Source organism: Caretta caretta, chromosome 21 (genome assembly GCF_965140235.1).
Source record: "Caretta caretta isolate rCarCar2 chromosome 21, rCarCar1.hap1, whole genome shotgun sequence".
Lineage (NCBI taxonomy): Eukaryota > Metazoa > Chordata > Testudines > Cheloniidae > Caretta > Caretta caretta.
In genome coordinates this window covers 3920090-3935428 of record NC_134226.1, presented here as the reverse complement: position 1 = coordinate 3935428, position 15339 = coordinate 3920090, and the positions used below count along the sequence as shown (strand labels likewise).

The 15339-nt window shown below is 41.6% G+C and overlaps 1 protein-coding gene across 2 annotated transcripts in view; it reads left to right on the top strand.

The window, feature by feature from the left end:
- Nucleotides 1–3634: 3634 nt before the first annotated feature.
- Nucleotides 3635–15339, top strand: part of CAMK1G (calcium/calmodulin dependent protein kinase IG) — a 65792-nt gene continuing 54087 nt past the window's right edge. The window contains exon 1 of one of the 2 annotated variants that reach the window (XM_048826828.2): nucleotides 3635–3758. The gene's annotated coding sequence lies outside the window, so the exon portion shown is untranslated. The remainder of the gene's footprint in view (nucleotides 3759–15339) is intronic. The other variant, XM_075121886.1, reaches the window with a different exon arrangement.

Here is a 15339-nt window from a genome sequence, read left to right as displayed (position 1 = left end):
ATTAATTATTATTATTATAACAGACTGAAAAAGGTGACTCAGGGCTAAATTCACAAGCAGTACTTATATACTTAACTGCCATTTTATTCCCCAAGCCTAATATTTAGGCTTTCCTAGCATTCACAAAGAGGACTTAAACATTACAATACTGAGTGTCACAACACCTACCTTCTAGGTGCCTAGAAAAATCACAGGAACAACACTACTATCCAGAGAGCCATGTTCCATGCTCAGGCTCTCTGTATGATGAATGGGGAGAGATAGACGCCTAACAACACTAGCCACCTAAGCTAGCCAATGGGAGACACTAGCTATAGGAGAGGTTGCTAGGCCCTGTTCCTCTCTTAGTGATAGGCTGACTGCAGGGAGGCCCCTAGTTCTGTTTTAGCTATCCACAAATAGAAGCTCATCTGCTGGAGTCAGGTGTCCCAGGTGCATAAGCCACTTCTTAAGGGAATGAGTTAGGTCCCACCCCACTCCGTAAAAAACAGCTGGAGGAGGAGCCTATCTTATAACTTTAAGCCCAATGGTTGAACCACTTACCTGCAGTGCTGGGAGATTCAGGTTCAATTCCTTCCTTTCATTGGTGAGGAGAAAGAATTTCAACAAGGGTGAGTACATTAACTATGGAGCTCTGGCTTAGTCTCATGTGGGACTCCCACAGTCTCTCCTGTTGAAAGTGTTCCTCGGTGGCTGTATAACAAAAGAGCTGTGGGACTGGACCCTGGGTCTCCCAGCCCCAAGATGGGGGCTCAAACTTCTAGACTGCAAAGTCATTCTCAGATGCTCTCTTTCCTCCCTGATCCAACAGAGGTGGGACTAGGCCTCCCATTTCCTATGCAAGTGCCCTAACCACTGGGCTATAAGGTATTCTGGAGGGGTATTTCTCAGTCTCTCCTGTTGAAGCTGCCCCACTATGGATAATTAATTAACTATTACTTGGGAAGGTGGACAGGAACTGAAACTTTCCACTTTTCATGTGAGTGCCCTTGTCATAGGATGACCAGACATCTCAATATTATGGGGGAGGTCCTAATACTAGGGGCTTTGTCTTATATATGCAACCAGACTCTCCCCTATCCCCACAAACAAAAAGTGTCCCAGTTTTTCACACTTGCTATCTGGTCACCCTACCTAACCACCCAGCTATAAGGTCAATCTCACACACTCTCTGGACCAGGGACTATTTAAGTATTTATGTAAAGTAGAAAAGTTGCACTAAAATCCCCTTACAAATCTAGCCTCAGTTACTAGCCAATCCCCCTAACCCAGAGGTTTTGTTCCCTTTATTGTTAAGATGGAATACAGTCATGCTCAGAACTGAATAAAAAGTAGAAGGTGGGTAGAACTTCACTGGATACTTTAGGTGGAATGGCTAAAAGACACCCTGTTCAGAATAGGTGAAAGTAGCAGTGCAGGCTTATAGCTGATGGCTCAGGTGATCCATGAGTCAATTTAGGGAGGAATAAAAGAACTCCTGCTAATTAAGAAGGAATTCACCTGCATACATTTTCTTTCTGGGGAAGGCCTTCCTGTTTAGTGCTCATGATAGTGTATAGTAAAAAGTTTGACCTGTTTCTGCTGCTTTAGTCTTAGTTATTGTAAGTCAGATATATTAGAAATATAATGCCAAATACTGGGAAAGGTGGGGTTTTTTTTGTTTCATCTGAAGTGTTTGTAAAATGTAGACTTTTAGTAGCAAAACCTCTTCCCTTAGCACAGCTCTGCCTTGCCCTAGGCCTTCCATGGATGGCATAAAGCTGAGGAGAACATTTCTTCTATTTTCAAGTCATAATATAGTTAACAAGAACAACACTTTCCAAACATTTAATAGGGCCATGCACAATGGGGTGTACTAAATGTGATGCAAATTAATGTTTCTTATTTGGTACCTATGAGTTAAAGCCAAAATGAATCTGGATAGCTCAGTCATAATAAGTGAGAGCTCAGACAGATTCACAGCTGGGTTTGAAAAGGGAGCTAATCATGAAAGCAACATTTTAAATCAGGAAGAAGCAAGGAGAAAATACAGGTTTGTTAGGGTAGGCCTAGCCAAGTGTCTGAACAGCTATAAGCATGTGTATCATCCCCATACAAATATATCGGAATCTGAAAGGGCAAAGCAGGAAATGAAGAGATGAGTGAGAATTTAAAATAAAAGTTAATTGAACTTTATTTTCCATTTGCACAAGCGCGTGTGTTTGACAGCTGACATGTGGAAGCTCCACAGGGGCTCAGCGTTTCAGAGTAAAAAACGGTCACCATGTGCAAACTGCTTTTCCAACTAAAAACTGAGACCCAGGAAAGTACCATGAGAGGCAGACTGACTTGTTACTCAAAATCATTTCTGGGTGTCTTGCTCAAATTAACAAGAGCAACTCAAGGTTCTTGTTTAGTTCAGGAAGAATTTTATTTTACCTTGACATTAATCAGAACAAAAAGCCTGGGTCTGAACACCCACAAGCTGCAGGGAACTTGTAATGTGAGGAAAACTTACCACAACATTCCATTCATGCACAGAGTATGCATCCTTTCCTAGTTCCCATGAGTTGTCATTTTCCACTGGTTAGTGGGAAGGAGTGTTGCCTAGCAGTTAGACTCTGGACCAGAAGTCAGGCATTCAGGCTTCCTCTGTGAGTTGCTTTGTGGTAGCAGTCAAGTCCCTTCCCCTCTTTGTTGTTGTTTTCCCTCCTATAAAACAGGATAATAACTAATTCACAGAGATGTCAGTTAACATTTCAGATTCCTAGAGGAAGGTGCTATAGAAGTGCAGAATAGCAGCAGTATAATATAACTACTGCTAAGTACCAGGAGTAGTCTGCCTCAATTGCACTTTGCCAAGGATATTTACTCTCTCACTACCCAACACACGCTTACTTCCTTACTTAATCACTCATGAAGATGCTTGTGCAGAGCTCTGAGCCTAACTTCTTAGGCTCCAAGGTAGGCATAGAGCTTAAATGCAGGACACTTGCTTTAAGGCTCAGTCAAAACAAACAAAATGCTAAAAATAAATTGGCATCTCATCTTTTTCTGGGAAAGGATCATTCAGGAGAAGGAATGAAAGGTCGGTAATAAACACCTAGAAATTCTGTGGCTTGAGAAAAGGAGTCTGTTTGTTTGGTTTTTTTTTTCTGTCAGATGGTGGAAAAGGCTCTTTCCTAAGAGAGCGTTCTTGATGGTGTGGGAAGGCAAAGAATGAATCTTGAAACAAAAATAATTTACAAATGAGCTATAGCAGATAAACCTGGTGGTGTTTGAAGGTTTAAATACTTGTGGGAGTCCGATCTGAATGCCTTGCAAGCCAGACTAGCCGGTTATATAGGCAGAGGGACTGTATCAGGGGAGAACAGCTGGTGCCATGGATCAACCATATTCCCATGGCAAAATGAGAACCTCCACCCTTTCTTCTTCTCTTGTCTGACGGTAGTAACAGTTCTAAGGCGAAGTGTTGGCCCGGGAGGGGAGGGGGGGAGCATATTTTGTAACCAGAGACGGATCTACAGTGAAACACAGGGCCCTAGCACGGGCCTGCCCAGCTACAGAGGACCCCGGGCCGGGCAGCCCAGCACCCGCCGCGGGGGAGAGCAGGGAGGGAGCCGCGGGCTGGAGGCGCCGCATGCGCTGCGCTGTCCCGGGCGGTGAGCCGGGCTCCGGCTGCTGGCTGGCGCTGGCGGCCAGGTGAGGGGCCGGCTGGGGGCGCCGGGCAGCGCAGGTGCGGCCCCCGGGAAAAGGCCAGGGACGCATCCGCCAGCCAGGTAAGGTAGCCCAGCGGCCGGGACTGCCCCAGCTCCCCCGCTCCCATGCACTGCCCCCTACACAGACACACACCCCAGTCCCCTGCCCTGAGCCGCCCCCTGCCCTCACGCCTGCACCCCCAAACAACCCCAGCCCTGACTCTGCATCCCCCCCACGCACCCTAGCCCCCTCACCTCCCTGACTTCTGCAACCCCCCACCCCTGCCCTGAGCACCAAACAGGAGCTCCTGCACCCCCCCCCCATCCCCACCTGCACCCCTCGCACCAAACAGAAGCTGCCCCAGGTAAGCGCTCCACACCCCAAACCTCTGCCCCAGCCCTGAGTCCGCTCCTGCACCATAACTCCTGGCCAGACCCCACACCCCAACCCCCTGCCCCCTCCTGCACCCTAACTCCCTCCTAGACCCCACACCCCAACCCTGAGCCCCCTCCCGCACCCTAACTCCTGGACAGACCCTGCACCCCAACCCCCTGCCCACTCCTGCACCCTAACTCCCTCCTAGACCCCACACCCCAACCCTGAGCCCCCTCCCACACCCTAACTCCTTGCCAGACCCCACACCCCAATGGGTTTTTAAAAGTTTTTTTATTAAGCATTCTTATCCAAAGCACTTAGAATCCTCCGCTAATGGTACAAACAATATTTGGAAAGATCATTAAGAGGTCTGCCTTGTCCCTTAGCAATTTTCAAGTGGTCTCTGGGGAAAAAAAAAAAGTGTGTTAGCAAAGCACAACAACATTACACACTGGTTTGGGACAGGAAGTGAAGAATACCAGGGTATGCCTACACAGCAACTAGACACCCGTAGCTGGCCTGGGTCAGCTAACTCAGGCTTGTGGGGCTTGGGCTTGGGCTGCGAGGCTATTTAATTGTGGTGTAGACTTCCAACTCAGGCTGGAGCCTGGGCTGTAGGACCCTCTGAAGTGGGAGGGTCCCAAAGCTCCAGCTGCAGCCTGAGCTTGGAAATCTACACCGCATTGAAACAGCCACAGGTTTCTCTTGTCTGTGTAGACACATCCATAACCGGAGAAGACCGTTTTGGTAGGCAGAAGATAATTACTTGAGTCAATGCCCTGGCCAAACTCAACTAATGGTGCCACAAGTACGCCTGTTCTTTTAACTAATATACAGTATCAATACATCTTTCAAGGATGATATGTCACCTGAAGGATGGGGTTGCCTTCAGAAACATAGTGCTCCTTAACACCTTGCAGGGTTCCAGATCTAATACTGAATCAGAGGAAAGAATACCATCTAGTGTACACAGAGCACTTCCTTTTGCATTTAAACATTCCTTTAAAGGTCTTTGATTCAAGTATTGACCTAGTCTGATCCTGCTTAATTTATTTAAGAGCTTAGGGTCTGAGCCAAACCTCACTGAAATTAAAGAGAATCTTTCCATCCACTGCAAATGGGGTTTTGTATCCGGCCCGAACACTGATCACAGCAGAAGCTGTCATTTGATATAACATTATAATACAGCAATAACCACAAAGCATACCACAATTCTAGTCACTTTGACATCCTAGACAGCCTGAACTCCATCCCATTAGAGCACTTTGATTAGTGACATGCCATTTCATGTGTCATTCCCTTAACAAGAACATATTAAAAACCATCTTTCATATCAATGAATTTTATAATCTGATGTACACTACTTCTAGCAAGGTTAACTAATCATAGTGCTAAGAGAAAATATTCTTCTGCATAAATGATGCATCTGCCCAAGTTTGTATGTTAAGTATGACTAATGCCATATCCAATCTCAGCTTTATGAAGAATGGGCAAATTATATGTAATAAATAATGAGCTCTTTATTTATTAGAATCTAAATTTCTACAACTCACTGCAGATGATGAGGAAGAATATTTGGCAATAATTTAAGCAGAGGTGATGAAAGAGGTTCTGTTGGATGAAAAGACTCAACTCAATAAAACATAAATTTATTTTATTAGAAAAAAATAAATAGGAAGCACTAGAGCCAGAGGATAAACTAGTAATGTGATAGGGAAAGAGATTTCAGTCTCATGAGAGACATGGAAATTTCATTTGCGGAAGTCTCTAAAGGTTCATCTGTAGGAGCTGATCCTCATTTGTTCACCCAGTAGGTAGCCTGCGATCTTCCTTGTCAATGTGAAATATGCCTGAATGTTGTTTGTTTGGATTATTATACTGGCAGTGGGTTTTTTGCTTTGTGGGTTGTGGATTTTTTTAAAAATATAGAACAAGGATAGACAAGTAATATGAAATGAGAAACTCCCAAGTAAAGGTAGAGTCTGACATTTCAGTGTGTTGTGTTTGTCATTCTGTTCTTGACTATTCATGATTGTATATTGAAATAAAATGTGAATGTTACACTAAGTATCCTCTCTAAAATTCATTAGTTCATATCAAGTTAACCCTTCAGAGGCCTTCCTTTTCCATTCTATACTATCTTTGCCCAACAAACCCAACCAGAGTCTTCTGCTTTATCAAGCCCTGAATCCCATACCTATCTCCAGTTACAATAATCTTTGAGCCTCTATCAAGGTTTATTTTTACAATATACTCCAAAAGGAGAGGACTGAGTCATAAAAATAAATAAATGGGTTGGAGTGGTGCAAAATGTTCACATTAAAACCACATGCGACTCACTTGCATAAACACTCCGACCCAGGCTGTCAAGGTTCGTGAACCTTACCATTAAAATTGGCTAAAGGTTGTTTGAACCTAAGTCAGGTTAAGGTTTGGATCAGACTCAGGCAAAATTTTTACTTCTGCATGATTTTAGAACAAATCTGAGTAAGAGATTGTGGTTTCGGCCTTGTTTTGCTTTTAGTTGTGTGAGTAGGAGGAACCTGTTGCAACTTGTGGAACTCAAAACACAGAAATTGACTTTAATGTTACAGAAAAAAATATACTAAACCTTTCACTATGTTCTGAGAACACTTTTTATATTGAGAGTATTTGCAGTGAATAGGGTATATCTCTGGCTCTTTTTATTCCGTCCACAAGGATCAGAATCCTAAGCAACTGCTTGGCTATAAATAATACACCCGCTTCTGATTTTTCTCCCTCGAAGGTGGCATCACAGACGGTCCCCCTCTTTTTGTATCTTGCACCTTGATAAGGAGGCTCGGCATATATTGCCTCTCTTCCCCAATGCCAACCTTCTCAGAATGGACACTTGAAAGCGATTCCTATACTTTTGCAATATAAATAATAAACTGATTTTATTCTGGGTAGAATTCAGTGGCAAGGAATGACTCCAATAATAAATCAGAATAAGGCAGAATTTGGCATCTCAGCACTGATGTGCAGCTTTTATGAGGAAGGAGGTGACCCTCTTAGGAAACCTATCCGTATAAATCTCAGCTACTCAGAAGTTATAGCACTTGGCAATGCTGTTAGCAGGCCTTGTTGAAATTCAGGCCTTGATCATGAAAAGTTGCAGGAAAGAGGATGGATTTATCAACTTCCGTGAACCACCCTAACTCTTGTTTTTTTATTTTCATACTTGTAAATTAAATTAAAGGCGGTGTAATTCGCTTACTGCTAGCCTTGCCAAAAGAAAGTTCTAGTAAACCTCAGGATACTGGGGAGTGGAAAACTGGTTCTGAAATATCTCCATGCCCACTTCATCAGTGGGAGCATCTGCTTAGTTTTAGAACTAAACCTCAAGCCGCCTTTGTACACTTGATTAGTAAACTGAGTGAGTTCCAGATTCTAAAAGCATTGCTCTTGCACCTATTGCATGTAGTATGTGAGCTGTGTGTCCTCTGCTACTGCCCTCTAGATTCAGAATTGTTCAGCTGTGTGTCACAGGGATTCTCCTTCATCACAGGACAAAGGGGTCTGTGCTTTTAGCAGCAGGAGGAGAGGATTCGCTGCCAATCTGCAGCCCCATTTGCCCACGGTTTGTGCAGCAAAGTGACAATGGAAAAGTTCTAGATAGTCCATGGATTTGTTACACTGATGTGAAAATGGAACTGAAATCTTGTGTGTGCTGCATGATCCTAATAGTTAAACTGCATCTAAATAGATGTCATGTATTGGCTAGTGGGGGTGGTGGAGTACTATTATCCTCTAACTGATCAGCTGTGTGTCAGAAGCTTTATACTACTGAAAGCTAATGGAGATTCTCCCTTGAGATCAAGTGGGAGGATCCTCTGCTGTTAGAAAAGCAGGACAATCTGTACTCAGCGTTGCTGAGTTCACGGGCAACACCAGATACGACAATTACGTTCTTAAGTGGATCTTGTCTGTTACAGCGTCTTTAGCCACAATGAAAAGCAACTTACCACCAGTGTCCTCCTTTAACTTTTCTAAATAACAGCTGAAATCCATCATTTAAATGAACTATTTTTCCATTGTACTGCAATGCTCTTGTGCATTGTGGTTTATATTCTCTAGCCAACAACATTAAGTTCTGATGTTTCACTTCCCTGTGTATAGAAATCCCAGTGACATTCAGCACCTGCTTTTATCATTTCTCCTGTCCACATTCAGTTATTCTATCCATATTTTTCTAAGCTGCTTACAAAGCCTGCGTTTTCAAAGGGAAAAATATTTAAGATGTCAGTCTCCATTATCCTCTTAGACAATGTAATTTAAGGGACTGTCAGGTCACCTTAACGTGTACAGTTATCTGTCTTGTATGTTATCAAATTTTATAGGAAGGAAGCTTATTGCAGGAAAGTAAGAGGTGTTGATTTAAGGATGCTATAAGTAACTGTATAGTTTGTCTAAAGCTGACTCACTGCTCTTAAGGATAACATTCTATTTAAACAGTATGGTGAAAAGATAATTTAAACAGACTGGGATGTACTCCTTAAGCTCTAGCAGATGTATTAACTGTCAGCAAGTATAATATAACAATCCCCAAATAGTTAGAGAAGAGAGATTCTGAATTATTACTTACTTCTATCAATAACTATGGATGCATGCAGTATTGATGTAGCCATGTTGGTCCCAGGATACAGTACTAGATATTAGAGATACTACAGAGACAAGGTTGGTGACCAACAGAAGTTGGTCCAATAAAAGATATTACCTCACCCACCTTGTCTCTCTAATAACTATGGAGACAGGATTATCTGAGCCCCAAAACTGCCCAATGAATTATTGTGTAAGATGCTACCTTGGAAAATATTCCTGTATGTCTATGTTCTTGGCTCACCTGGGAGCCAAATAAAGTGAAGGACTCACAAGAGCTGATGGTCAACTAGATGCAGTGGTAAAGTTCCCAGAGCTTTAAGTCCAGGGTACTAAAGTCCAGTTTGTAATTACAGGCAGAAATGGGTTTCATCAGCAATCTCACATGCAGACTGATGGATTCTGTAGTTGCTTATGAAATATTTTGTTATGTATCTTCTAGTTTTCAGCAAGCCACTGAAAAACAAACAAACTCATCAGGTGAGTTGTCTCACCACCTGTTGGGATTTTTTGGCTACTTATACTGAATGATAGAAGTCTCCCAGAGCTGATATAAAACCGAGAATTTGTTTACTTGTGATCACTAAACAAAAAAGCTAAAAAAAAACAAAGCCCTTTCCCTGATCTCACAAGTGTTAATGGTTTTAATCCCTGGGTCCTGCCAAAATTCCAAGTTGGCTAAATATTTTCTACCTCCTTTTAAATTCCTTGTACAGTTTAGGAAAGGATGTGAAGAATAACTTAAAAGTTAAACTATTTTGTAATGTTGCAGTGCATTCTTAAGCAGCTTCTGTGACCTGCCCCAGAGGTGGCTGCATTTCAGAAGCAAGCAAGGTGTTTCTGTCATGGTAGCATATGTGATGCATCAAGGGACTTTAGGCTCCCTTGGAATGTAGGAGGCCATATACATTGGCTTGGGAGAATTAAATTTTTATTTAATTTTTATAATTTAGTTGGATAACCTTGGTTATTTTTAAACTTTTTTCCAATTTTTATCTATTTAAATTTTCACAGTTGCTGGAAATTATGGGGTGGGATCAGACAATAGAGGGGGTAGGGTAATTATTTAATGACAGTAGATGTTGAGATTCAAAAAATTAAAGCTTTATAATTGTCAAAATACAAATTGTCACCATTGCATGTCAAAATATACCAAGTAAATATTCTTAAACCAAGTATAATTTCACAAGCAGCATTTTTCTTACATTTACCGATCTGTAAATTTCAGTAATTATCAATGGAAATATGTTTGTCATGAAATTATGTTTACTAGCATCTACTGATTAAAAATCTCATCCTTCCAAGACTACATATAAAGGTAAAAATAGTTATAATTGCAACATAAGGTGTAGTTTTTTAATGGTGATGGTAATTAACTACTGGAACAGGGTCGTGGTGGGTTCTCCATCACTGGCAATTTTTAAATCAATATTCGATGGTTTTTTAAATAAAAGATATGTTCTAGTTCAAAAGGAATTATGTTGGAGACATTCTGTGGTCTATATTATACTGGAGGTCAGATTGCTGATCTGTAACTTTCCTGCTGAATTGTAGAACAAGCTGACAGAACTAGTCTCTGGACTGAAATATTCTTCTGTGTAAACGCCATATTCAAAGGCATGTGTGGATTAGGCTCTAATATTTAATTTTTCTCAGAATAAACTCCTTTCAGAATGACAACTGGGTTGAAATTTCTCATGCGTCCGTGTGGGGGAGCAACAGACCAAGCAATCTCACCGGTAGGAAGGTCATGGGTATACCAAACTGCTAAGAAATCATTACACTACTGACTGGATTTGATAGATGAATGTAGCTTGCAATTGGATTCAGAGCCACTTCACAAGCTTTGAGGACATCTGTTTTAAGAATTAATTAATCCTACACCCATTGAAAGAATCTGAGAAAAATCATAGGGAAAGATGTGCAACACTGTGTGTGTTTAGACTTGAACCAAGACTAAAGTTATTTACTTTTCAACAGCCTGTAGCTTTGTCCAGGTAATAGAACGCATTGTTAGCCAAATACAGATTTGTGTCTGTATTTCTATCTTTGGCTTTCTGACTCCGTTTGTATTCTGTTGTCGGGGGTTCATCCAACTGTAGCTGAGTCAGTTTTCCTTTTGCTACTCCTCACTTTTATCTACAGCTTTACCTACACTTGACCTTATAATGGTGTGTGGGTTTTGTTTTTTTAATAATTTCCCACCATTGCAGCTCACAAATATGTAAATATCCCAAAAACAAGATCATCCTTCCAACACTCCTGTGTACGACAGAAGCGTTATCAGCATCCCAATTTGTGAAATCTCAGAGTAAATGTCTTGCAGAGCTGGGAACAGAATCTGTCTCACCTGAATCGGAGTCCAATACCATAACCATCAGACCAGTCTTGTTCTCTCTCGCTAATGGTTCACATTTTTAATCTTGTATCTGAACGTCTCTTATTAATATCTCCCTCTTGGGTAAGGGATAACAAGAATAATTTCATTCGGTCATGTTACTCTTGCAAACCAGAGCCTGTCCATTTGTTAGCAGCCAGAACATTATAACAGTCTCTTGCAATGAGCATAGCAGTAGCAAGTATAATAATCATCGTTAGACTAGCCATGACAACAATGAAAATTCCACATGTTGACAGAGGCCAGTACAGTTTGCAGCCCAAACCGTGTCCTTCAGAGTAAATGCTGTGGGTACAGCCATATGATCAGCTGCACTTTGTTAACCCCTAATTCCCATCATCCTGATTGAGATTGCAAAACCCAAATACAGCAGCACACGTTCTTGAGTGAATTTGCTGCCACAACCTATCTGGAGCCGTCATGGAAAAGTTCTAACGGTCTCCAATGTAATTCCTGCTTGTTTCTTAATCAACACCCTGCTGCTCCCAGTGGGAGACTGTGTGGCCACAGTTCAACATAAATACTAGAAAACAGCTGTACCTTCCCCCCACCCGTTCTTTTCTTGAATGTACTTTGGCAGAAAGTTAAAAAAGGATTTGCATAGGATCAGGCGTAGCCTATTTTGTTTCTGTTGTGCTAGCAATTGTATCAGTTGCTTATTCTTATTGGTCCCCTTTTATGTTGTCTTATTTGGAGCTGTTTTCAGAGTAGCAGCCGTGTTAGTCTGTATTCACAAAAAGAAAAGGAGGACTTGTGGCACCTTAGAAGCTAACAAATTTATTTGAGCATAAGCTTTCGTGAGCTACAGCTCACTTCATCAGATGCATTCAGTGGAAAATACAGTGGGGAGATTTATATACACAGAGAACATGAAACAATGGGTGTTACCATACACACTGTAACAAGAGCGTTCTCCAACTGGTTTTTGAATGCCAATTGTGTCCACATATCTATTCAGGGGACACCATCACAGGACCTAATAACATCAGCCACATTATCAGAGGCTTGTTCACCTGCACATCTACCAATGTGATATATGCCATCATGTGCCAGCAATGCCCATCTGCCATGTACATTGGCCAAATTGGACAGTTTCTATGTACAAGAATAATAAATGGACACAAATCAGACGTCAAGAATTATAATGTTCAAGAACCAGTCAGAGAACACTTCAATCTCTTTAGTCACTCAATTACAGACCTAAAAAGTGGCAATTCTTCAGTAAAAAATCTTCAGAAACAGACTCCAACAAGAGACTGCTGAATTGGAATTAATTTGCAAACTGGATACAATTAACTTAGGCTTGAATAAAGACTGGGAGTGGATGGGTCATTACGCAAAGTAAAACTATATTTCCCCATGTTTATTGCCCCCCCCCCCCCCCCCGTTCCTCAGACGTTCTTGTCAACTGCTGGAAATGGCCCACCTTGATTGTCACTACAAAAGGTTTCTCCCCCTTCCCCTGCTCTCCTGCTGGTAATAGCTCACCATACATACTGTAACAAGAGTGATCAGGTAAGGTGAGCTAACACACATTGTTTCATGTTCTCTGTGTGTGTATATATATCTCCTCACTGTATTTTTCCACTGTATGCATCCAATGAAGTGAGCTGTAGCTCACAAAAGCTTATGCTCAGATAAATTTGTTAGTCTCTAAGGTTCCACAAGTACTCCTTTCCTTTTTATTTGGAGCTGATAATGTTACAGGGTTATTTGTTTTCAGGGAAGCCCTTGAAATTTAAGATGCCCTGTGTAATAAGTATCTGACGTACAGTGCTAACAAGAAATTGAGAGGGCCTGATTCGTGACTGCCTTGCACCTTGTGTTATCATTTACACCAGTTCAACGTGCTACCAAATCTGAATGCTACCTTTAAAATCCACTCTCCCTCCACTTTCCATTGGTATAAAGATGCAGGGAAATAGTGAGTTGGGGTCTGAAAACTCATTTCCTGGTTCCAGCCACGTGATCTGGGCCAGGGCTCTAAAGACTAAGTCATCTGTTGCATACAGCTACCACTAACGTTACATACAAGTTTTTGTGTTTTCTGAAGTTTTAAAGTGAGATATTGTAGAAAGAAACTATGGATTCACTGCTCTATCTAAAACTTCATGAAGTGAGAAGAACCGGTCACCCTAAGGAAACAATGAAATGTTGCAGGTGAGGATGGGGTTGTTTTGGTTTTTAAGGGTTTTTATTATTTAAAACTTTTGTCAATGGAGCATGCAGCATCTAGTAGGATAAATTTGTTCTGAATCAGCAAAGGAAAAAAAGAGAATATCCTGAGAGGCAGATACCGAGTCCTCCTGCTTACAGAGCATCCAGTCATGTATAAGGCCACAACATAATTCACAACAGTCTCTTGACCAGACAATAGTAGTTTGCACTTCAGTGCAACCTTTCCTACAGGGATTCCAAAATGTCTGATCGTTAGGTTTTGCATCATCTATGTGTTATCCCTTTTTAAAAAAAAATCAGATAGGAGAAGTGACTCTCCCAATATTACATTCAATAGCAGAGTCAGGAATATAACTCAAATCCTAACTATGTTTCTGACACTTCAATAAATTGCAAAAACCAGTACTGTGTCTGAATGCTAGTATTGTAACCATAATGTTGAGAGGTATCATCTTGCTGATATCAATGTGATAAGGGCAGAGGTCATTTTCAAATAGTGGGTTGGAGGGTTGCTCTCCCGTGGGGAAGGAGAAGAAATAAATAGGCTTGGTGACATTGAAATATGGCTGTCAGGTAATTTCTGTCTTCAAAGGCATATGCTGTCTCTTCACAGGTGCTGATCTACATGCTGCATTTAGCAAAATGTCTGCAGATTCCCCTTAAACCACTTTGACACATCTTCCTTTTGTTAAACTAGGCACTAATCCATATAATTGTTAGTGGTGGTTTGAATGAATGCAAGTTGACGGGTGACTCTTTCATATAAATGTATTACAATTGTAGGCTCTTGTGTATTGCTGGGTGTGCTCTGTATTACAGTGTTAAGTTTGGAATGTGTTCTCATCCCTAGAGGGGGAAGAACATATAAATTATCCCAATCTCAGCCGATCACATATTCCAGACTCCTGAGCTATTTAAAATTCCTAATTTTCAAAAAGTGAGGGATTAAAACCTTTCAATTGACATGGAGTTTATACACTGTCCTTTTGTAGATGGATATTAGCCTCAAATTAGCCCCTTCAGACCTATTATGTAGCCTATGAGTAAAAGTTTACTAAATTATGCATCTTTGTTTGACCCTTGCCCATAACATGGAGGTGGCTACATGGACCCTTTTAGGTCTTTTCCATCTCTAATTTTTAGGATTCCAGTGCCACTACTTACTGATGGTGCTCCAATCCATCAATGTACATTATAAACAGATTGCACTTGATACAGTGTTGTATTTTATATAGTCTGGATAACTCTCCAGAAGACACATTCTAGCAAACCAAGAGGTTTTGGTAGGTGAGGTTGACAAGTAAAATATTATTTAATATGTGCCTGTTTTGACTTGCCATTGCCTTTGCCTTCGTGATAAAATGTAAAGTGATTCTCAGTGAGAAAGAAGGGAGACATGTAATGATAAAAAGGTTTGCTATGTTGTGTGTACGGTATGCAGGTATGTTCAAAGTGAGCATAATGGCAGTTCACCTCTATCATGGATTGGAAACTGAAATAGACACTGGTCTAAATTTTTACATAAGTTTTCAGACTTAAACTTTAATCCTGCATCAAAAAGATCCCCCCCCCCCCGAGCAGGAAGAGAGAGGTGGAGGGAATCGTACCTCAGAGCAGCATTGGTGGTACAATGCCTTCTCTGGCTACTGCTGGGGTGGTGCAACTCCTAGACCACCAGTTGCTCAGGGTTGTGCCTAAATGTACAATCTACCCCCAAATGTTTTGGATTCGGCCTCCACTGGCTTTCTGGAGCTCATGCAACAGTTCCTCTCTCTGGCCCTCCTGCTTGGACTTTCATATACAGCTAGTGAGAGTGCTGCCAAGAGCCATGTTTCAAGTAGCTCACATGAGCCTCTGTTAGGAATACAGCATTGACTGACCTGAATTGTCCTTGCCTGTGGGTTGACATCATTTACATCTTCCTGTTCACTGAGATGCTTCCCCCAGCTCTGCTGCTCTCCAAGGCAGTGGGGGAGCTTTCATGAAGAAAGTTAAAGTAATTTTTTAAGCTCCTCATTCTTCACTTCTTACCCTAGTGCAGCCAACATTCAGACTTCATGAGCTTCTCCCTCCCCAGATGCACAACATCA